Source organism: Calonectris borealis, unplaced genomic scaffold, assembly GCF_964195595.1.
Source record: "Calonectris borealis unplaced genomic scaffold, bCalBor7.hap1.2 HAP1_SCAFFOLD_39, whole genome shotgun sequence".
NCBI classification, from domain to species: domain Eukaryota; kingdom Metazoa; phylum Chordata; class Aves; order Procellariiformes; family Procellariidae; genus Calonectris; species Calonectris borealis.
Window position 1 is genome coordinate 340,487 of NW_027441453.1, and position 21,630 is coordinate 362,116.

Below are 21,630 nucleotides of genomic sequence, written 5' to 3' on the forward strand. Positions count from 1 at the left end.
AGGAACAAAACCAGAGCCCAAGGAACAAAACCAGAGCTCAAGGAACAAAACCAGAGCCCAAGGAAGAAAACCAGGGTCTGACGGAAAAACCCAGTACCTGAGGAACTAAACCAGAGCCCGAGGAACAAATCCAGAGCCTAAGGAACAAAACCAGAGCTCGAGGAACAAAACCAGAGCCCAAGAAACAAACCCAGAGCCCGAGGAAGAAAACCAGAGCCTGAGGAACAAAACCATAGACCGAGGAAAAAAAGGAGGGCATGAGGGACAAAACCAGAGTCCGAGGAACAAAACCAGAGCCCGAGGGAATAAATCAGGACCCGAGGAATTAAACCAGAGCCAGCGGAACAAAACCACAGCCCGAGGAAGAAAACTGGAGACTGAGTAACTAAACCAGAGCCCGGGGAACAAAACCAGAGCTTGAGGAACAAAACCAGAGCCCGAGGAACAAAACCAGAGCTGGAGGAACAAAACCAGAGCCCGAGGAGCAAAACCAGAGCCCGAGGAAAAAAAACAGAGTTGGAGGAACAAAACAAGAGCCCAAGGATTAAAACCAGAGGCCGAGGAAGAAAACCAGAGCCCGAGGAACAAAACCAGAGACCGAGGAACAAAAGGACGGCCCGAGGAATAAAACCAAAAGTCAAGGAACAAAACCAGAGTCCAAGGAAAAAAAACAGAACCCGAGGAATAAAACCAGATGACGAGGAACAAAACCAGAGTACGAGGAACAAAACCAGAGCCCGAGGAACAAAACCAGAGCTCAAGGAACAAAACCAGAGACTGAGGAACAAAACAAGAGCCCGAGGAACAAAACCAGAGTCCGTGGACCTACTCTAGAGGCCGAGGAACAAAACCAGAGCTGGAGGAAAGAAACCAGAGGCCGAGGAACTAAACCAGAGCCCAAGGAACTTAACCAGAGGGCAAGGAAGAAAACCAGAGCCTGAGGAACAAAACCAGAGCCCAAGGAACAAAAGCAGATGTCGAGGAAAAAAACGAGAGACCGAGGAACAAAACCAGAGTCTGAGGAACAAAACCAGTACCTGAGGCACTAAACCAGTGCCTGAGGAACAAAACCAGAGCCCGAGGAACAAAACCAGAGCCCAAGGAACAAAACCAGAGCTCAAGGAACAAAACCAGAGGCCGAGGAAGAAAACCAGGGTCTGAGGGAAAAACCCAGTACCTGAGGAACTAAACCAGAGCCCGAGGAACAAATCCAGAGCCTAAGGAACAAAACCAGAGCTCGAGGAACAAAACCAGAGCCCAAGGAACAAACCCAGAGCCCGAGGAAGAAAACCAGAGCCTGAGGAACAAAACCATAGACCGAGGAACAAAAGGAGGGCGCGAGGGACAAAACCAGAGTCCGAGGAACAAACCCAGAGCCCGAGGGAATAAATCAGGACCCGAGGAATTAAACCAGAGCCAGCAGAACAAAACCACAGCCCGAGGAAGAAAACCGGAGACTGAGTAACAAAACCAGAGCCCGAGGAACAAAACCAGAGCCCAAGGAATAAAACCACAGCTGGAGGAACAAAACCAGAGCCCAAGGAGCAAAACCAGAGCCCAAGTAATAAAACCAGAGTCCGAGGAACAAAACCAGAGCCCAAGGAATTAAACCAGAATCTGAGGGAGAAAACCAGAGCCCGAGGAACAAAACCAGAGGATGAGTAACAAAACCAGATGTCGAGGAACAAAACCAGAGACACAGGAACAAAAGGAGGGCCCGAGGAATAAGACCAGGAGTCGAGGAACAAAACCAGAGTCTGAGGAAAAAAACCAGAGCCCAAGGAATAAAACCAGATGTCGAGGAACAAAACCAGAGCTCAAGGAACAAAACCAGAGCTGGAGGAACAAAATAAGAGCCCGAGGAACAAAACCAGAGCTCGAGGAAGAAAACCAGAGCCCTAGGAAAAAAAACAGACCCAGAGGAAGAAAGAAAGGACCCGAGAAACTACACCAGAGCCCAAGGAAAAAAACCAGAGCTGGAGGAAAGAAACCAGAGCCCGTGGAACAAAACCAGAGCCCAAGGAAAAAAAACAGAGGCCGAGGAAGAAAACAAGAGCCCGAGGAACAAAACCAGAGCCCAAGGAACTAAACCAGAGGGCAAGGAAGAAAACTAGAGCCTGAGGAACAAAACCAGATGTCGAGGAAAAAAACGAGAGACCGAGGAACAAAACCAGAGTCTGAGAAACAAAACCAGTACCTGAGGCACTAAACCAGTGCCTGAGGAACAAAACCAGAGCCCGAGGAACAAAACCAGAGCCCGAGGAACAAAACTAGAGCCTGAGGAACAAAACCAGCTCCCGAGGAACAGAACCAGAGCCCGAGGAACAAAACCAGAGCCCAAGGAACAAAACCAGAGCTCAAGGAACAAAACCAGAGGCCGAGGAAGAAAACCAGGGTCAGAGGGAAAAACCCAGTACCTGAGGAACTAAACCAGAGCCCGAGGAAAAAATCCAGAACGTAAGGAACAAAACCAGAGCTCGAGGAAAAAAACCAGAGCCCAAGCAACAAACCCAGAGGCCGAGGAAGAAAACCAGAGCCTGAGGAACAAAACCATAGACCGAAGAACAAAAGGAGGGCGCGAGGGACAAAACCAGAGTCAGAGGAACAAACCCAGAGCCGGAGGGAAGAAATCAGGACCCGAGGAATTAAACCAGAGCCAGCGGAACAAAACCACAGCCCGAGGAAGAAAACTGGAGACTGAGTAAATAAACCAGAGCCCGAGGAACAAAACCAGAGCCCAAGGAATAAAACCAGAGCTGGAGGAACAAAACAAGAGCCCAAGGATTAAAACCAGAGGCCGAGGAAGAAAACCAGAGGCCGAGGAACAAAACCAGAGGCCTTGGAACTACACTAGAGCCCGAGAAACAAAACCAGAGCTTGAGGAACAAAACCAGAGCCCGAGGAACAAAACCAGAGCTGGAGGAACAAAACCAGAGCCCGAGGAAGAAAGCTAGAGCCTGAGGATCAAAACCAGAGACCGAGGAACAAAAGGAGGGCCCGAGGAATAAAACCAGGAGTCGAGGAACAAAACCAGAGTCCGAAAAAAAAAACAGAGCCCAAGGAATAAAACCAGATGTCGAGGAATAAAACCAGAGCTCAAGGAACAAAACCAGAGACTGAGGAACAAAACAAGAGCCCGAGGAACAAAACCAGAGTCCGTGGAACTACACTAGAGGCCGAGGAACAAAACCAGAGCTGGAGGAACAAAATAAGAGCCTGAGGAACAAAACAAGAGCTCGAGGAAGAAAACCAGAGCCCTAGGAAAAAAACCAGACCCCGAGGAAGAAAGAAAGGACCCGAGAAACTACACCAGAGCCCAAGGAATAAAATCAGAGCCCAAGGAATAAAACCAGATGTCGAGGAACAAAACCACAGCCCGAGGAAGAAAACTGGAGACTGAGTAACTAAACCAGAGCCCGAGGAACAAAACCAGAGCCCAAGGAATAAAACCAGAGTTGGAGGACCAAAACCAGAGCCCGAGGAACAAAACCAGAGCCCAAGTAATAAACCAGAGTTAGAGGAACAAAACCAGAGCCCAAGGAACAAAACCAGAGCTCAAGGAACAAAACCAGAGCCCGAGGAAAAAAACCAGAGAATGAGTAAGAAAACCAGATGTCGAGGAACAAAACCAGAGACGCAGGAACAAAAGGAGGGCGCGAGGAATAAAACCAGGTGTGGAGGAACAAAACCAGAGTCCGAGGAACAAACCCAGAGCCCGAGGGAATAAATCAGGACCCGAGGAATTAAACCAGAGCCAGCGGAACAAAACCACAGCCAGAGGAAGAAAACCGGGGACTGAGTAACTAAACCAGAGCCCGAGGAAAAAAACCAGAGCCCAAGGAATAAAACCATAGCTGGAGGAACAAAACCAGAGCCCGAGGAACAAAACCAGAGACCGAGGAACAAAAGGACGGCCCGAGGAATAAAACCAAAAGTCAAGGAACAAAACCAGAGTCCAAGGAAAAAAAACAGAACCCGAGGAATAAAACCAGATGTCGAGGAACAAAACCAGAGTCCGAGGAACAAAACCAGAGCCCGAGGAACAAAACCAGAGCTCAAGGAACAAAACCAGAGACTGAGGAACAAAACAAGAGCCCGAGGAACAAAACCAGAGTCCGTGGACCTACTCTAGAGGCCGAGGAACAAAACCAGAGCTGGAGGAAAGAAACCAGAGCCCGAGGAACTAAACCAGAGCCCAAGGAACTTAACCAGAGGGCAAGGAAGAAAACCAGAGCCTGAGGAACAAAACCAGAGCCCAAGGAACAAAAGCAGATGTCGAGGAAAAAAACGAGAGACCGAGGAACAAAACCAGAGTCTGAGGAACAAAACCAGTACCTGAGGCACTAAACCAGTGCCCGAGGAACAAAACCAGAGTTGGAGGAACAAAACCAGAGCCCAAGGAACAAAACCAGAGCTCAAGGAACAAAACCAGAGGCCGAGGAAGAAAACCAGGGTCTGAGGGAAAAACCCAGTACCTGAGGAACTAAACCAGAGCCCGAGGAACAAATCCAGAGCCTAAGGAACAAAACCAGAGCTCGAGGAACAAAACCAGAGCCCAAGGAACAAACCCAGAGCCCGAGGAAGAAAACCAGAGCCTGAGGAACAAAACCATAGACCGAGGAACAAAAGGAGGGCGCGAGGGACAAAACCAGAGTCCGAGGAACAAACCCAGAGCCCGAGGGAATAAATCAGGACCCGAGGAATTAAACCAGAGCCAGCAGAACAAAACCACAGCCCGAGGAAGAAAACCGGAGACTGAGTAACAAAACCAGAGCCCGAGGAACAAAACCAGAGACCAAGGAATAAAACCACAGCTGGAGGAACAAAACCAGAGCCCAAGGAGCAAAACCAGAGCCCAAGTAATAAAACCAGAGTTAGAGGAACAAAACCAGAGCCCAAGGAATTAAACCAGAAGCTGAGGGAGAAAACCAGAGCCCGAGGAACAAAACCAGAGGATGAGTAACAAAACCAGATGTCGAGTAACAAAACCAGAGACACAGGAACAAAAGGAGGGCGCGAGGAATAAAACCAGGTGTGGAGGAACAAAACCAGACTCCGAGGAACAAACCCAGAGCCTGAGGGCATAAATCAGGACCCGAGGAATTAAACCAGAGCCAGCGGAACAAAACCACAGCCCGAGGAAGAAAACCGGAGACTGAGTAACTAAACCAGAGCCCGAGGAACAAAACCAGAGCCCAAGGAATAAAACCAGAGCTGGAGGAACAAAACAAGAGCCCAAGGATTAAAACCAGAGGCCGAGGAAGAAAACCAGAGCCCGAGGAACAAAACCAGAGACCTTGGAACTACACTAGAGCCCGAGGAACAAAACCAGAGCTGGAGGAACAAAACCAGAGCCCGAGGAAGAAAACCAGAGCCTGAGGATCCAAACCAGAGACCGAGGAACAAAAGGAGGGCCCGAGGAATAAAACCAGGAGTCGAGGAACAAAACCAGAGTCCGAGGAAAAAAAACAGAGCCCAAGGAATAAAACCAGATGTCGAGGAACAAAACCAGAGCTCAAGGAACAAAACCAGAGACTGAGGAACAAAACAAGAGTCCGAGGAACAAAACCAGTGTCCGTGGACCTACACTAGAGGCCGAGGAACAAAACCAGAGCTCAAGGAACAAAACCAGAGACTGAGGAACAAAATAAGAGCCCGAGGAACAAAACCAGAACTCGAGGAAGAAAACCAGAGCCCTAGGAAAAAAGACAGACCCCGAGGAAGAAAAAAAGGACCCGAGAAACTACACCAGAGCCCAAGGAAAAAAACCAGAGCTGGAGGAAAGAAACCAGAGCCCGAGGAACAAAACCAGAGCCCAAGGAAAAAAAACAGAGGCCGAGGAAGAAAACCAGAGCCTGAGGAACAAAACCAGAGCCCAAGGAACAAAACCAGATGTCGAGGAAAAAAACGAGAGACCGAGGAACAAAACCAGAGTCTGAGGAACAAAACCAGTACCTGAGACACTAAACCAGTGCCTGAGGAACAAAACCAGAGCCCGAGGAACAAAACTAGAGCCTGAGGAACAAAACCAGAGCTCAAGGAACAAAACCAGAGGCCGAGGAAGAAAACCAGGGTCTGAGGGAAAAACCCAGTACCTGAGGAACTAAACCAGAGCCCGAGGAACAAATCCAGAGCCTAAGGAACAAAACCAGAGCCTGAGGTTCAAAACCAGAGCCCAAGGAATTAAACCAGAAGCTGAGGGAGAAAAACAGAGCCCGAGGAACAAAACCAGAGTCCGAGGAACCAAACCAGCGCCAGAGGAAGAAAACCAGAGCCCAAGGAATAAAATCAGAGCCCAAGGAATAAAACCAGATGTCGAGGAACAAAACCAAAGCTCAAGGAACAAAACCAGAGACTGAGGAACAAAACAAGAGCCCGAGGAACAAAACCAGAGCTGGAGGAACAAAACCAGAGCCCGAGGAACAAAACCAGAGCTCGAGGAAGAAAACCAGAGCCCTAGGAAAAAAGACAGACCCCGAGGAAGAAAAAAAGTACCCGAGAAAATACACCAGAGCCCAAGGAAAAAAACCACAGCTGGAGGAAAGAAACCAGAGCCCGAGGAACAAAACCAGAACCCAAGGAACTTAACCAGAGGGCAAGGAAGAAAACCAGAGCCGGAGGAACAAAACCAGAGCCCAAGGAACAAAACCAGATGTCAAGGAAAAAAACGAGAGACCGAGGAACAAAACCAGAGTCTGAGGAACAAAACCAGTACCTGAGGCACTAATCCAGTGCCTGAGGAACAAAACCAGAGCCCCAGGAACAAAACCAGAGCCCAAGGAACAAAACCAGAGCTCAAGGAACAAAACCAGAGGCCGAGGAAGAAAACCAGGGTCTGAGGGAAAAACCCAGTACCTGAGGAACTACACCAGAGCCCGAGGAACAAATCCAGAGCCTAAGGAACAAAACCAGAGCTCGAGGAACAAAACCAGAGCCCAAGGAACAAACCCAGAGCCCGAGGAAGAAAACCAGAGCCTGAGGAACAAAACCATAGACCGAGGAACAAAAGGAGGGCGCGAGGGACAAAACCAGAGTCCGAGGAACAAACCCAGAGCCCGAGGGAATAAATCAGGACCCGAGGAATTAAACCAGAGCCAGCGGAACAAAACCACAGCCCGAGGAAGGAAACCGGAGACTGAGTAACAAAACCAGAGCCCGAGGAACAAAACCAGAGCCCAAGGAATAAAACCACAGCTGGAGGAACAAAACCAGAGCCCAAGGAGCAAAACCAGAGCCCAAGTAATAAAACCAGAGTCCGAGGAACAAAACCAGAGCCCAAGGAATTAAACCAGAAGCTGAGGGAGAAAACCAGAGCCCGAGGAACAAAACCAGAGGATGAGTAACAAAACCAGATGTCGAGGAACAAAACCAGAGACACAGGAACAAAAGGAGGGCCCGAGGAATAAGACCAGGAGTCGAGGAACAAAACCAGAGTCTGAGGAAAAAAACCAGAGCCCAAGGAATAAAACCAGATGTCGAGGAACAAAACCAGAGCTCAAGGAACAAAACCAGAGCTGGAGGAACAAAATAAGAGCCCGAGGAACAAAACCAGAGCTCGAGGAAGAAAACCAGAGCCCTAGGAAAAAAAACAGACCCAGAGGAAGAAAGAAAGGACCCGAGAAACTACACCAGAGCCCAAGGAAAAAAACCAGAGCTGGAGGAAAGAAACCAGAGCCCGTGGAACAAAACCAGAGCCCAAGGAAAAAAAACAGAGGACGAGGAAGAAAACAAGAGCCCGAGGAACAAAACCAGAGCCCAAGGAACTAAACCAGAGGGCAAGGAAGAAAACCAGAGCCTGAGGAACAAAACCAGATGTCGAGGAAAAAAACGAGAGACCGAGGAACAAAACCAGAGTCTGAGAAACAAAACCAGTACCTGAGGCACTAAACCAGTGCCTGAGGAACAAAACCAGAGCCCGAGGAACAAAACCAGAGCCCGAGGAACAAAACTAGAGCCTGAGGAACAAAACCAGCTCCCGAGGAACAGAACCAGAGCCCGAGGAACAAAACCAGAGCCCAAGGAACAAAACCAGAGCTCAAGGAACAAAACCAGAGCTGGAGGAACAAAACCAGAGCCCGAGGAGAAAAACCAGAGCTGGAGGAACAAAACCAGAGCCGGAGGAGCAAAACCAGAGCCCGAGGAAAAAAAACAGAGTTGGAGGAACAAAACAAGAGCCCAAGGATTAAAACCAGAGGCCGAGGAAGAAAACCAGAGCCCGAGGAACAAAACCAGAGACCGCGGAACAAAAGGAGGGCCCGAGGAATTAAACCAGGAGACGAGGAACAAAACCAGAGTCCGAGGAACAAACCCAGAGCCCGAGGGAATAAATCAGGACCCGAGGAATTAAACCAGAGCCAGCGGAACAAAACCACAGCCCGAGGAAGAAAACCGGAGACTGAGTAACTAAACCAGAGCCCGAGGAAAAAAACCAGAGCCCAAGGAATAAAACCAGAGCTGGAGGAACAAAACCAGAGCCCGAGGAGAAAAACCAGAGCTGGAGGAACAAAACCAGAGCCGGAGGAGCAAAACCAGAGCCCGAGGAAAAAAAACAGAGTTGGAGGAACAAAACAAGAGCCCAAGGATTAAAACCAGAGGCCGAGGAAGAAAACCAGAGCCCGAGGAACAAAACCAGAGACCGCGGAACAAAAGGAGGGCCCGAGGAATTAAACCAGGAGACGAGGAACAAAACCAGAGTCCGAGGAAAAAAAACAGAGCCCGAGGAATAAAACCAGATGTCGAGGAACAAAACCAGAGTACGAGGAACAAAACCAGAGCCCGAGGAACAAAACCAGAGCTCAAGGAACAAAACCAGAGACTGAGGAACAAAACAAGAGCCCGAGGAACAAAACCAGACTCCGTGGACCTACTCTAGAGGCCGAGGAACAAAACCAGAGCTGGAGGAACAAAATCAGAGCCCGAGGAACAAAACCAGAGCTCGAGGAAGAAAACCAGAGCCGTAGGAAAAAAAAAAGACCCAGAGGAATTAAAAAAGGACCCGAGAAACTACAGCAGAGCCCGATGAAATAAAACAGAGCTGGAGGAAAGAAACCAGAGCCCGAGGAACAAAACCAGAGCCCAAGGAAAAAAAACAGAGGCCGACGAAGAAAACCAGAGCACGAGGAAGAAAACCAGAGCCCAAGGAACAAAACCAGAGGGCAAGGATGAAAACCAGAGCCTGAGGAACAAAACCAGAGCCCAAGGAAAAAAAATAGATGTCGAGGAAAAAAACGAGAGACCGAGGAACAAAACCAGAGTCTGAGGAACAAAACCAGTACCTGAGGCACTAAACCAGTGCCTGAGGAACAAAACCAGAGCCCGAGGAACAAAACCAGAGCTCAAGGAACAAAACCAGAGGCCGAGGAAGAAAACCAGGGTCTGAGGGAAAAACCCAGTACCTGAGGAAGTAAACCAGAGCCCGAGGAACAAATCCAGAACGTAAGGAACAAAACCAGAGCTCGAGGAACAAAACCAGAGCCCAAGGAACAAACCCAGAGCCCAAGGAAGAAAACCAGAACCTGAGGAACAAAACCATAGACGGAGGAACAAAAGGAGGGCGCGAGGGACAAAACCAGAGTCCGAGGAACAAACCCAGAGTCCGAGGGAATAAATCAGGACCCGAGGAATTAAACCAGAGCCAGCGGAACAAAACCACAGCCCGAGGAAGAAAACTGGAGACTGAGTAAATAAACCAGAGCCCGAGGAACAAAACCAGAGCCCAAGGAATAAAACCAGAGCTGGAGGAACAAAACAAGAGCCCAAGGATTAAAACCAGAGGCCGAGGAAGAAAACCAGAGCCCGAGGAACAAAACCAGAGGCCTTGGAACTACACTAGAGCCCGAGGAACAAAACCAGAGCTGGAGGAACAAAACCAGAGCCCGAGGAAGAAAGCCAGAGCCTGAGGATCCAAACCAGAGACCGAGGAACAAAAGGAGGGCCCGAGGAATAAAACCAGGAGTCGAGGAAAAAAAACCAGAGTCCGAGGAAAAAAACCAGAGCCCGAGGAATAAAACCAGATGTCGAGGAACAAAACCAGAGTCCGAGGAACCAAACCAGCGCCAGAGGAAGAAAACCAGAGCCCAAGGAATAAAATCAGAGCCCAAGGAATAAAACCAGATGTCGAGGAACAAAACCAGAGTTCAAGGAACAAAACCAGAGCCCGAGGAACAAAACCAGAGCCCGAGGAACAAAACCAGAGCCCGAGGAACAAAACCAGAGCTGGAGGAACAAAACCAGAGCCCGAGGAACAAAACCAGAGCTCGAGGAAGAAAACCAGAGCCCTAGGAAAAAAGACAGACCCCGAGGAAGAAAAAAAGGACCCGAGATACTACACCAGAGCTCAAGGGAAAAAATCAGAGCTGGAGGAAAGAAACCAGAGCCCGAGGAACAAAACCAGAGCCCAAGGAACTTAACCAGAGGGCAAGGAAGAAAACCAGAGCCCGAGGAACAAAACCAGAGCCCAAAGAACAAAACCAGATGTCGAGGAAAAAACCCAGAGTCCGAGGAACAAAACCAGAGCCTGAGGAACAAAACCAGAGCCCAAGGAACAAAACCAGAGCTCAAGGAACAAAACCAGAGGCCGAGGAAGAAAACCAGGGTCTGAGGAACAAAACCATAGACGGAGGAACAAAAAGAGGGCGCGAGGGACAAAACCAGAGTCCGAGGAACAAACCCAGAGCCCGAGGGAATAAATCAGGACCCGAGGAATTAAACCAGAGCCAGCAGAACAAAACCACAGCCCGAGGAAGAAAACTGGAGACTGAGTAACTAAACCAGAGCCCGAGGAACAAAACCAGAGCCCAAGGAATAAAACCAGAGCTGGAGGAACAAAACAAGAGCCCAAGGATTAAAACCAGAGGCCGAGGAAGAAAACCAGAGCCCGAGGAACAAAACCAGAGGCCTTGGAACTACACTAGAGCCCGAGGAACAAAACCAGAGCTGGAGGAACAAAACCAGAGCCCGAGGAAGAAAGCCAGAGCCTGAGGATCCAAACCAGAGACCGAGGAACAAAAGGAGGGCCCGAGGAATAAAACCAGGAGTGGAGGAACAAAACCAAAGTCCGAGGAAAAAAAAAAGAGCCCAAGGAATAAAACCAGATGTCAAGGAACAAAACCAGAGCTCAAGGAACAAAACCAGAGACTGAGGAACAAAACAAGAGCCCGAGGAACAAAACCAGAGTCCGTGGAACTACACTAGAGGCCGAGGAACAAAACCAGAGCTGGAGGAACAAAATAAGAGCCTGAGGAACAAAACAAGAGCTCGAGGAAGAAAACCAGAGCCCTAGGAAAAAAACCAGACCCCGAGGAAGAAAGAAAGGACCCGAGAAACTACACAAGAGCCCAAGGAATAAAATCAGAGCCCAAGGAATAAAACCAGATGTCGAGGAACAAAACCACACCCAAGGAAGAAAACTGGAGACTGAGTAACTAAACCAGAGCCCGAGGAACAAAACCAGAGCCCAAGGAATAAAACCAGAGTTGGAGGACCAAAACCAGAGCCCGAGGAACAAAACCAGAGCCCAAGTAATAAACCAGAGTTAGAGGAACAAAACCAGAGCCCAAGGAACAAAACCAGAGCTCAAGGAACAAAACCAGAGCCCGAGGAAAAAAAACAGAGAATGAGTAAGAAAACCAGATGTCGAGGAACAAAACCAGAGACGCAGGAACAAAAGGAGGGCGCGAGGAATAAAACCAGGTGTGGAGGAACAAAACCAGAGTCCGAGGAACAAACCCAGAGCCCGAGGGAATAAATCAGGACCCGAGGAATTAAACCAGAGCCAGCGGAACAAAACCACAGCCAGAGGAAGAAAACCGGGGACTGAGTAACTAAACCAGCGCCCGAGGAAAAAAACCAGAGCCCAAGGAATAAAACCATAGCTGGAGGAACAAAACCAGAGCCCGAGGAGAAAAACCAGAGCTGGAGGGAAAAAACCAGAGCCCGAGGAGCAAAACCAGAGCCCGAGGAAAAAAAACAGAGTTGGAGGAACAAAACAAGAGCCCAAGGATTAAAACCAGAGGCCGAGGAAGAAAACCAGAGCCCGAGGAACAAAACCAGAGACCGCGGAACAAAAGGAGGGCCGAGGAATAAAACCAGGAGTCGAGGAACAAAACCAGAGTCCGAAAAAAAAAACAGAGCCCAAGGAATAAAACCAGATGTCGAGGAATAAAACCAGAGCTCAAGGAACAAAACCAGAGACTGAGGAACAAAACCAGAGCTCGAGGAAGAAAACCAGAGCCCTAGGAAAAAAACCAGACCCCGAGGAAGAAAGAAAGTACCCGAGAAACTACACCAGAGCCCAAGGAAAAAAAACAGAGCTGGAGGAAAGAAACCAGAGCCCGAGGAACAAAACCACAGCCCGAGGAAGAAAACTGGAGACTGAGTAACTAAACCAGAGCCCGAGGAACAAAACCAGAGCCCAAGAAATAAAACCAGAGCTGGAGCACCAAAACCAGAGGCCGAGGAGCAAAACCAGAGCCCAAGTAATAAACCAGAGTTAGAGGAACAAAACCAGAGCCCAAGGAACAAAACCAGAGCTCAAGGAACAAAACCAGAGCCCGAGGAAAAAAACCAGAGGATGAGTAAGAAAACCAGATGTCGAGGAACAAAACCAGAGACACAGGAACAAAAGGAGGGCGCGAGGAATAAAACCAGGTGTTGAGGAACAAAACCAGAGTCCGAGGAACAAACCCAGAGCCCGAGGGAATAAATCAGGACCCGAGGAATTAAACCAGAGCCAGCGGAACAAAACCACAGCCCGAGGAAGAAAACCGGAGACTGAGTAACTAAACCAGAGCCCGAGGAAAAAAACCAGAGCCCAAGGAATAAAACCAGAGCTGGAGGAACAAAACCAGAGCCCGAGGAGAAAAACCAGAGCTGGAGGAACAAAACCAGAGCCGGAGGAGCAAAACCAGAGCCCGAGGAAAAAAAACAGAGTTGGAGGAACAAAACAAGAGCCCAAGGATTAAAACCAGAGGCCGAGGAAGAAAACCAGAGCCCGAGGAACAAAACCAGAGACCGCGGAACAAAAGGAGGGCCCGAGGAATTAAACCAGGAGACGAGGAACAAAACCAGAGTCCGAGGAAAAAAAACAGAGCCCGAGGAATAAAACCAGATGTCGAGGAACAAAACCAGAGTACGAGGAACAAAACCAGAGCCCGAGGAACAAAACCAGAGCTCAAGGAACAAAACCAGAGACTGAGGAACAAAACAAGAGCCCGAGGAACAAAACCAGACTCCGTGGACCTACTCTAGAGGCCGAGGAACAAAACCAGAGCTGGAGGAACAAAATCAGAGCCCGAGGAACAAAACCAGAGCTCGAGGAAGAAAACCAGAGCCGTAGGAAAAAAAAAAGACCCAGAGGAATTAAAAAAGGACCCGAGAAACTACAGCAGAGCCCGATGAAATAAAACAGAGCTGGAGGAAAGAAACCAGAGCCCGAGGAACAAAACCAGAGCCCAAGGAAAAAAAACAGAGGCCGACGAAGAAAACCAGAGCCCGAGGAAGAAAACCAGAGCCCAAGGAACAAAACCAGAGGGCAAGAAAGAAAACCAGAGCCTGAGGAACAAAACCAGAGCCCAAGGAAAAAAAATAGATGTCGAGGAAAAAAACGAGAGACCGAGGAACAAAACCAGAGTCTGAGGAACAAAACCAGTACCTGAGGCACTAAACCAGTGCCTGAGGAACAAAACCAGAGCCCGAGGAACAAAACCAGAGCTCAAGGAACAAAACCAGAGGCCGAGGAAGAAAACCAGGGTCTGAGGGAAAAACCCAGTACCTGAGGAAGTAAACCAGAGCCCGAGGAACAAATCCAGAACGTAAGGAACAAAACCAGAGCTCGAGGAACAAAACCAGAGCCCAAGGAACAAACCCAGAGCCCAAGGAAGAAAACCAGAACCTGAGGAACAAAACCATAGACGGAGGAACAAAAGGAGGGCGCGAGGGACAAAACCAGAGTCCGAGGAACAAACCCAGAGTCCGAGGGAATAAATCAGGACCCGAGGAATTAAACCAGAGCCAGCGGAACAAAACCACAGCCCGAGGAAGAAAACCGGGGACTGAGTAACTAAACCAGAGCCCGAGGAACAAAACCAGAGCCCAAGGAATAAAACCAGAGCTGGAGGAACAAAACAAGAGCCCAAGGATTAAAACCAGAGGCCGAGGAAGAAAACCAGAGCCCGAGGAACAAAACCAGAGGCCTTGGAACTACACTAGAGCCCGAGGAACAAAACCAGAGCTGGAGGAACAAAACCAGAGCCCGAGGAAGAAAGCCAGAGCCTGAGGATCCAAACCAGAGACCGAGGAACAAAAGGAGGGCCCGAGGAATAAAACCAGGAGTGGAGGAACAAAACCAAAGTCCGAGGAAAAAAAAAAGAGCCCAAGGAATAAAACCAGATGTCAAGGAACAAAACCAGAGCTCAAGGAACAAAACCAGAGACTGAGGAACAAAACAAGAGCCCGAGGAACAAAACCAGAGTCCGTGGAACTACACTAGAGGCCGAGGAACAAAACCAGAGCTGGAGGAACAAAATCAGAGCCCGAGGAACAAAACCAGAGCTCGAGGAAGAAAACCAGAGCCCTAGGAAAAAAAACAGACCCCGAGGAAGAAAAAAAGGACCCGAGAAACTACACCAGAGCCCAAGGAAAAAAAACAGAGCTGGAGGAAAGAAACCAGAGCCCGAGGAACAAAACCACAGCCCGAGGAAGAAAACTGGAGACTGACTAAATAAACCAGAGCCCGAGGAAGAAAACCAGAGCCCATGGAATAAAACCACAGGTGGAGGACCAAAACCAAAGCCCGAGGAGCAAAACCAGAGCCCAAGGAATTAAACCAGAAGCTCAGGGAGAAAACCAGAGCCCGAGGAACAAAACCAGAGCCCGAGGAAAAAAACAGAGTTGGAGAAACAAAACAAGAGCACAAGGATTAAAACCAGAGCCCGAGGAACAAAACCAGAGCTTGAGGAACAAAACCAGAGCCCGAGGAACAAAACCAGAGCCCGAGGAACAAAACCAGAGCTGGAGGAACAAAACCAGAGCCCGAGGAACAAAACCAGAGCCCGAGGAACAAAACCAGAGCTGGAGGAACAAAACCAGAGCCCGAGGAACAAAACCAGAGCCTGAGGATCAAAACCAGAGACCGAGGAACAAAAGGAGGGCCCGAGGAATAAAACCAGGAGTCGAGGAAAAAAAACCAGAGTCCGAGGAAAAAAACCAGAGCCCGAGGAATAAAACCAGAGCTCAAGGAACAAAACCAGAGCCTGAAGAATAAAACCAGTGCCCGAGGAACAAAACCAGAGTCCGAGGAACCAAACCAGCGCCAGAGGAAGAAAACCAGAGCCCAAGGAATAAAATCAGAGCCCAAGGAATAAAACCAGATGTCGAGGAACAAAACCAGAGTTCAAGGAACAAAACCAGAGCCCGAGGAACAAAACCAGAGCCCGAGGAACAAAACCAGAGCCCGAGGAACAAAACCAGAGCTGGAGGAACAAAACCAGAGCCCGAGGAACAAAACCAGAGCTCGAGGAAGAAAACCAGAGCCCTAGGAAAAAAGACAGACCCCGAGGAAGAAAAAAAGGACCCGAGATACTACACCAGAGCTCAAGGGAAAAAATCAGAGCTGGAGGAAAGAAACCAGAGCCCGAGGAACAAAACCAGAGCCCAAGGAACTTAACCAGAGGGCAAGGAAGAAAACCAGAGCCCGAGGAACAAAACCAGAGCCCAAAGAACAAAACCAGATGTCGAGGAAAAAACCCAGAGTCCGAGGAACAAAACCAGAGCCTGAGGAACAAAACCAGAGCTCGAGGAACAAAACCAGAGCTCAAGGAACAAAACCAGAGGCCGAGGAAGAAAACCAGGGTCTGAGGAACAAAACCATAGACGGAGGAACAAAAAGAGGGCGCGAGGGACAAAACCAGAGTCCGAGGAACAAACCCAGAGCCCGAGGGAATAAATCAGGACCCGAGGAATTAAACCAGAGCCAGCAGAACAAAACCACAGCCCGAGGAAGAAAACTGGAGACTGAGTAACTAAACCAGAGCCCGAGGAACAAAACCAGAGCCCAAGGAATAAAACCAGAGCTGGAGGAACAAAACAAGAGCCCAAGGATTAAAACCAGAGGCCGAGGAAGAAAACCAGAGCCCGAGGAACAAAACCAGAGGCCTTGGAACTACACTAGAGCCCGAGGAACAAAACCAGAGCTGGAGGAACAAAACCAGAGCCCGAGGAAGAAAGCCAGAGCCTGAGGATCCAAACCAGAGACCGAGGAACAAAAGGAGGGCCCGAGGAATAAAACCAGGAGTGGAGGAACAAAACCAAAGTCCGAGGAAAAAAAAAAGAGCCCAAGGAATAAAACCAGATGTCAAGGAACAAAACCAGAGCTCAAGGAACAAAACCAGAGACTGAGGAACAAAACAAGAGCCCGAGGAACAAAACCAGAGTCCGTGGAACTACACTAGAGGCCGAGGAACAAAACCAGAGCTGGAGGAACAAAATCAGAGCCCGAGGAACAAAACCAGAGCTCGAGGAAGAAAACCAGAGCCCTAGGAAAAAAAACAGACCCCGAGGAAGAAAAAAAGGACCCGAGAAACTACACCAGAGCCCAAGGAAAAAAAACAGAGCTGGAGGAAAGAAACCAGAGCCCGAGGAACAAAACCACAGCCCGAGGAAGAAAACTGGAGACTGACTAAATAAACCAGAGCCCGAGGAAGAAAACCAGAGCCCATGGAACAAAACCAGAGCTTGAGGAACAAAACCAGAGCCCGAGGAACAAAACCAGAGCCCGAGGAACAAAACCAGAGCTGGAGGAACAAAACCAGAGCCCGAGGAACAAAACCAGAGCCCGAGGAACAAAACCAGAGCTGGAGGAACAAAACCAGAGCCCGAGGAACAAAACCAGAGCCTGAGGATCAAAACCAGAGACCGAGGAACAAAAGGAGGGCCCGAGGAATAAAACCAGGAGTCGAGGAAAAAAAACCAGAGTCCGAGGAAAAAAACCAGAGCCCGAGGAATAAAACCAGATGTCGAGGAACAAAACCAGAGTCCGAGGAACAAAACCAGAGCCCGAGGAAGAAAACCAGAGCTCAAGGAACAAAACCAGAGCCTGAAGAATAAAACCAGTGCCCGAGGAACAAAACCAGAGTCCGAGGAACCAAACCAGCGCCCGAGGAAGAAAACCAGAGCCCAAGGAATAAAATCAGAGCCCAAGGAATAAAACCAGATGTCGAGGAACAAAACCAGAGTTCAAGGAACAAAACCAGAGCCCGAGGAACAAAACCAGAGCCCGAGGAACAAAACCAGAGCCCGAGGAACAAAACCAGAGCCCGAGGAACAAAACCAGAGCTCGAGGAAGAAAACCAGAGCCCTAGGAAAAAAGACAGACCCCGAGGAAGAAAAAAAGGACCCGAGATACTACACCAGAGCTCAAGGGAAAAAATCAGAGCTGGAGGAAAGAAACCAGAGCCCGAGGAACAAAACCAGAGCCCAAGGAACTTAACCAGAGGGCAAGGAAGAAAACCAGAGCCCGAGGAACAAAACCAGAGCCCAAAGAACAAAACCAGATGTCGAGGAAAAAACCCAGAGTCCGAGGAACAAAACCAGAGCCTGAGGAACAAAACCAGAGCCCAAGGAACAAAACCAGAGCTCAAGGAACAAAACCAGAGGCCGAGGAAGAAAACCAGGGTCTGAGGAACAAAACCATAGACGGAGGAACAAAAAGAGGGCGCGAGGGACAAAACCAGAGTCCGAGGAACAAACCCAGAGCCCGAGGGAATAAATCAGGACCCGAGGAATTAAACCAGAGCCAGCAGAACAAAACCACAGCCCGAGGAAGAAAACTGGAGACTGAGTAACTAAACCAGAGCCCGAGGAACAAAACCAGAGCCCAAGGAATAAAACCAGAGCTGGAGGAACAAAACAAGAGCCCAAGGATTAAAACCAGAGGCCGAGGAAGAAAACCAGAGCCCGAGGAACAAAACCAGAGGCCTTGGAACTACACTAGAGCCCGAGGAACAAAACCAGAGCTGGAGGAACAAAACCAGAGCCCGAGGAAGAAAGCCAGAGCCTGAGGATCCAAACCAGAGACCGAGGAACAAAAGGAGGGCCCGAGGAATAAAACCAGGAGTGGAGGAACAAAACCAAAGTCCGAGGAAAAAAAAAAGAGCCCAAGGAATAAAACCAGATGTCAAGGAACAAAACCAGAGCTCAAGGAACAAAACCAGAGACTGAGGAACAAAACAAGAGCCCGAGGAACAAAACCAGAGTCCGTGGAACTACACTAGAGGCCGAGGAACAAAACCAGAGCTGGAGGAACAAAATCAGAGCCCGAGGAACAAAACCAGAGCTCGAGGAAGAAAACCAGAGCCCTAGGAAAAAAAACAGACCCCGAGGAAGAAAAAAAGGACCCGAGAAACTACACCAGAGCCCAAGGAAAAAAAACAGAGCTGGAGGAAAGAAACCAGAGCCCGAGGAACAAAACCACAGCCCGAGGAAGAAAACTGGAGACTGACTAAATAAACCAGAGCCCGAGGAAGAAAACCAGAGCCCATGGAATAAAACCACAGGTGGAGGACCAAAACCAAAGCCCGAGGAGCAAAACCAGAGCCCAAGGAATTAAACCAGAAGCTCAGGGAGAAAACCAGAGCCCGAGGAACAAAACCAGAGCCCGAGGAAAAAAACAGAGTTGGAGGAACAAAACAAGAGCCCAAGGATTAAAACCAGAGGCCGAGGAAGAAAACCAGAGCCCTAGGAACAAAACCAGATACCTTGGAACTACACTAGAGCCCGAGGAACAAAACCAGAGCTTGAGGAACAAAACCAGAGCCCGAGGAACAAAACCAGAGCCCGAGGAACAAAACCAGAGCTGGAGGAACAAAACCAGAGCCCGAGGAACAAAACCAGAGCCTGAGGATCAAAACCAGAGACCGAGGAACAAAAGGAGGGCCCGAGGAATAAAACCAGGAGTCGAGGAAAAAAAACCAGAGTCCGAGGAAAAAAACCAGAGCCCGAGGAATAAAACCAGATGTCGAGGAACAAAACCAGAGTCCGAGGAACAAAACCAGAGCCCGAGGAAGAAAACCAGAGCTCAAGGAACAAAACCAGAGCCTGAAGAATAAAACCAGTGCCCGAGGAACAAAACCAGAGTCCGAGGAACCAAACCAGCGCCAGAGGAAGAAAACCAGAGCCCAAGGAATAAAATCAGAGCCCAAGGAATAAAACCAGATGTCGAGGAACAAAACCAGAGTTCAAGGAACAAAACCAGAGACAGAGGAACAAAACAAGAGCCCGAGGAACAAAACCAGAGCCCGAGGAACAAAACCAGAGCCCGAGGAACAAAACCAGAGCTGGAGGAACAAAACCAGAGCCCGAGGAACAAAACCAGAGCTCGAGGAAGAAAACCAGAGCCCTAGGAAAAAAGACAGACCCCGAGGAAGAAAAAAAGGACCCGAGATACTACACCAGAGCTCAAGGGAAAAAAACAGAGCTGGAGGAAAGAAACCAGAGCCCGAGGAACAAAACCAGAGCCCAAGGAACTTAACCAGAGGGCAAGGAAGAAAACCAGAGCCCGAGGAACAAAACCAGAGCCCAAAGAACAAAACCAGATGTCGAGGAAAAAACCCAGAGTCCGAGGAACAAAACCAGAGCCTGAGGAACAAAACCAGAGCCCAAGGAACAAAACCAGAGCTCAAGGAACAAAACCAGAGGCCGAGGAAGAAAACCAGGGTCTGAGGAACAAAACCATAGACGGAGGAACAAAAAGAGGGCGCGAGGGACAAAACCAGAGTCCGAGGAACAAAACCAGAGCTCGAGGAAGAAAACCAGAGCCCTAGGAAAAAAGACAGACACCGAGGAAGGAAAAAAGGACCCGAGATACTACACCAGAGCTCAAGGGAAAAAAACAGAGCTGGAGGAAAGAAACCAGAGCACGAGGAACAAAACCAGAGCCCAAGGAACTTAACCAGAGGGCAAGGAAGAAAACCAGAGCCCGAGGAACAAAACCAGAGCCCAAAGAACAAAACCAGATGTCAAGGAAAAAACCCAGAGTCCGAGGAACAAAACCAGAGCCTGAGGAACAAAACCAGAGCCCAAGGAACAAAACCAGAGCTCAAGGAACAAAACCAGAGGCCGAGGAAGAAAACCAGGGTCTGAGGAACAAAACCATAGACGGAGGAACAAAAAGAGGGCGCGAGGGACAAAACCAGAGTCCGAGGAACAAACCCAGAGCCCGAGGGAATAAATCAGGACCCGAGGAATTAAACCAGAGCCAGCAGAACAAAACCACAGCCCGAGGAAGAAAACTGGAGACTGAGTAACTAAACCAGAGCCCGAGGAACAAAACCAGAGCCCAAGGAATAAAACCAGAGCTGGAGGAACAAAACAAGAGCCCAAGGATTAAAACCAGAGGCCGAGGAAGAAAACCAGAGCCCGAGGAACAAAACCAGAGGCCTTGGAACTACACTAGAGCCCGAGGAACAAAACCAGAGCTGGAGGAACAAAACCAGAGCCCGAGGAAGAAAGCCAGAGCCTGAGGATCCAAACCAGAGACCGAGGAACAAAAGGAGGGCCCGAGGAATAAAACCAGGAGTGGAGGAACAAAACCAAAGTCCGAGGAAAAAAAAAAGAGCCCAAGGAATAAAACCAGATGTCAAGGAACAAAACCAGAGCTCAAGGAACAAAACCAGAGACTGAGGAACAAAACAAGAGCCCGAGGAACAAAACCAGAGTCCGTGGAACTACACTAGAGGCCGAGGAACAAAACCAGAGCTGGAGGAACAAAATCAGAGCCCGAGGAACAAAACCAGAGCTCGAGGAAGAAAACCAGAGCCCTAGGAAAAAAAACAGACCCCGAGGAAGAAAAAAAGGACCCGAGAAACTACACTAGAGCCCAAGGAAAAAAAAACAGAGCTGGAGGAAAGAAACCAGAGCCCGAGGAACAAAACCACAGCCCGAGGAAGAAAACTGGAGACTGAGTAACTAAACCAGAGCCCGAGGAAGAAAACCAGAGCCCATGGAATAAAACCACAGGTGGAGGACCAAAACCAAAGCCCGAGGAGCAAAACCAGAGCCCAAGGAATTAAACCAGAAGCTCAGGGAGAAAACCAGAGCCCGAGGAACAAAACCAGAGCCCGAGGAAAAAAACAGAGTTGGAGGAACAAAACAAGAGCCCAAGGATTAAAACCAGAGGCCGAGGAAGAAAACCAGAGCCCTAGGAACAAAACCAGATACCTTGGAACTACACTAGAGCCCGAGGAACAAAACCAGAGCTTGAGGAACAAAACCAGAGCCCGAGGAACAAAACCAGAGCCTGAGGATCAAAACCAGAGACCGAGGAACAAAAGGAGGGCCCGAGGAATAAAACCAGGAGTCGAGGAAAAAAAACCAGAGTCCGAGGAAAAAAACCAGAGCCCGAGGAATAAAACCAGATGTCGAGGAACAAAACCAGAGTCCGAGGAATAAAACCAGAGCTGAAGGACCAAAACCAGAGCCCGAGGAGCAAAACCAGAGCCCAAGGAATTAAACCAGAAGCTGAGGGAGAAAACCAGAGCCCGAGGAACAAAACCAGAGGATGAGTAACAAAACCAGATGTTGAGTAACAAAACCAGAGGCACAGGAACAAAAGGAGGGCGCGAGGAATAAAACCAG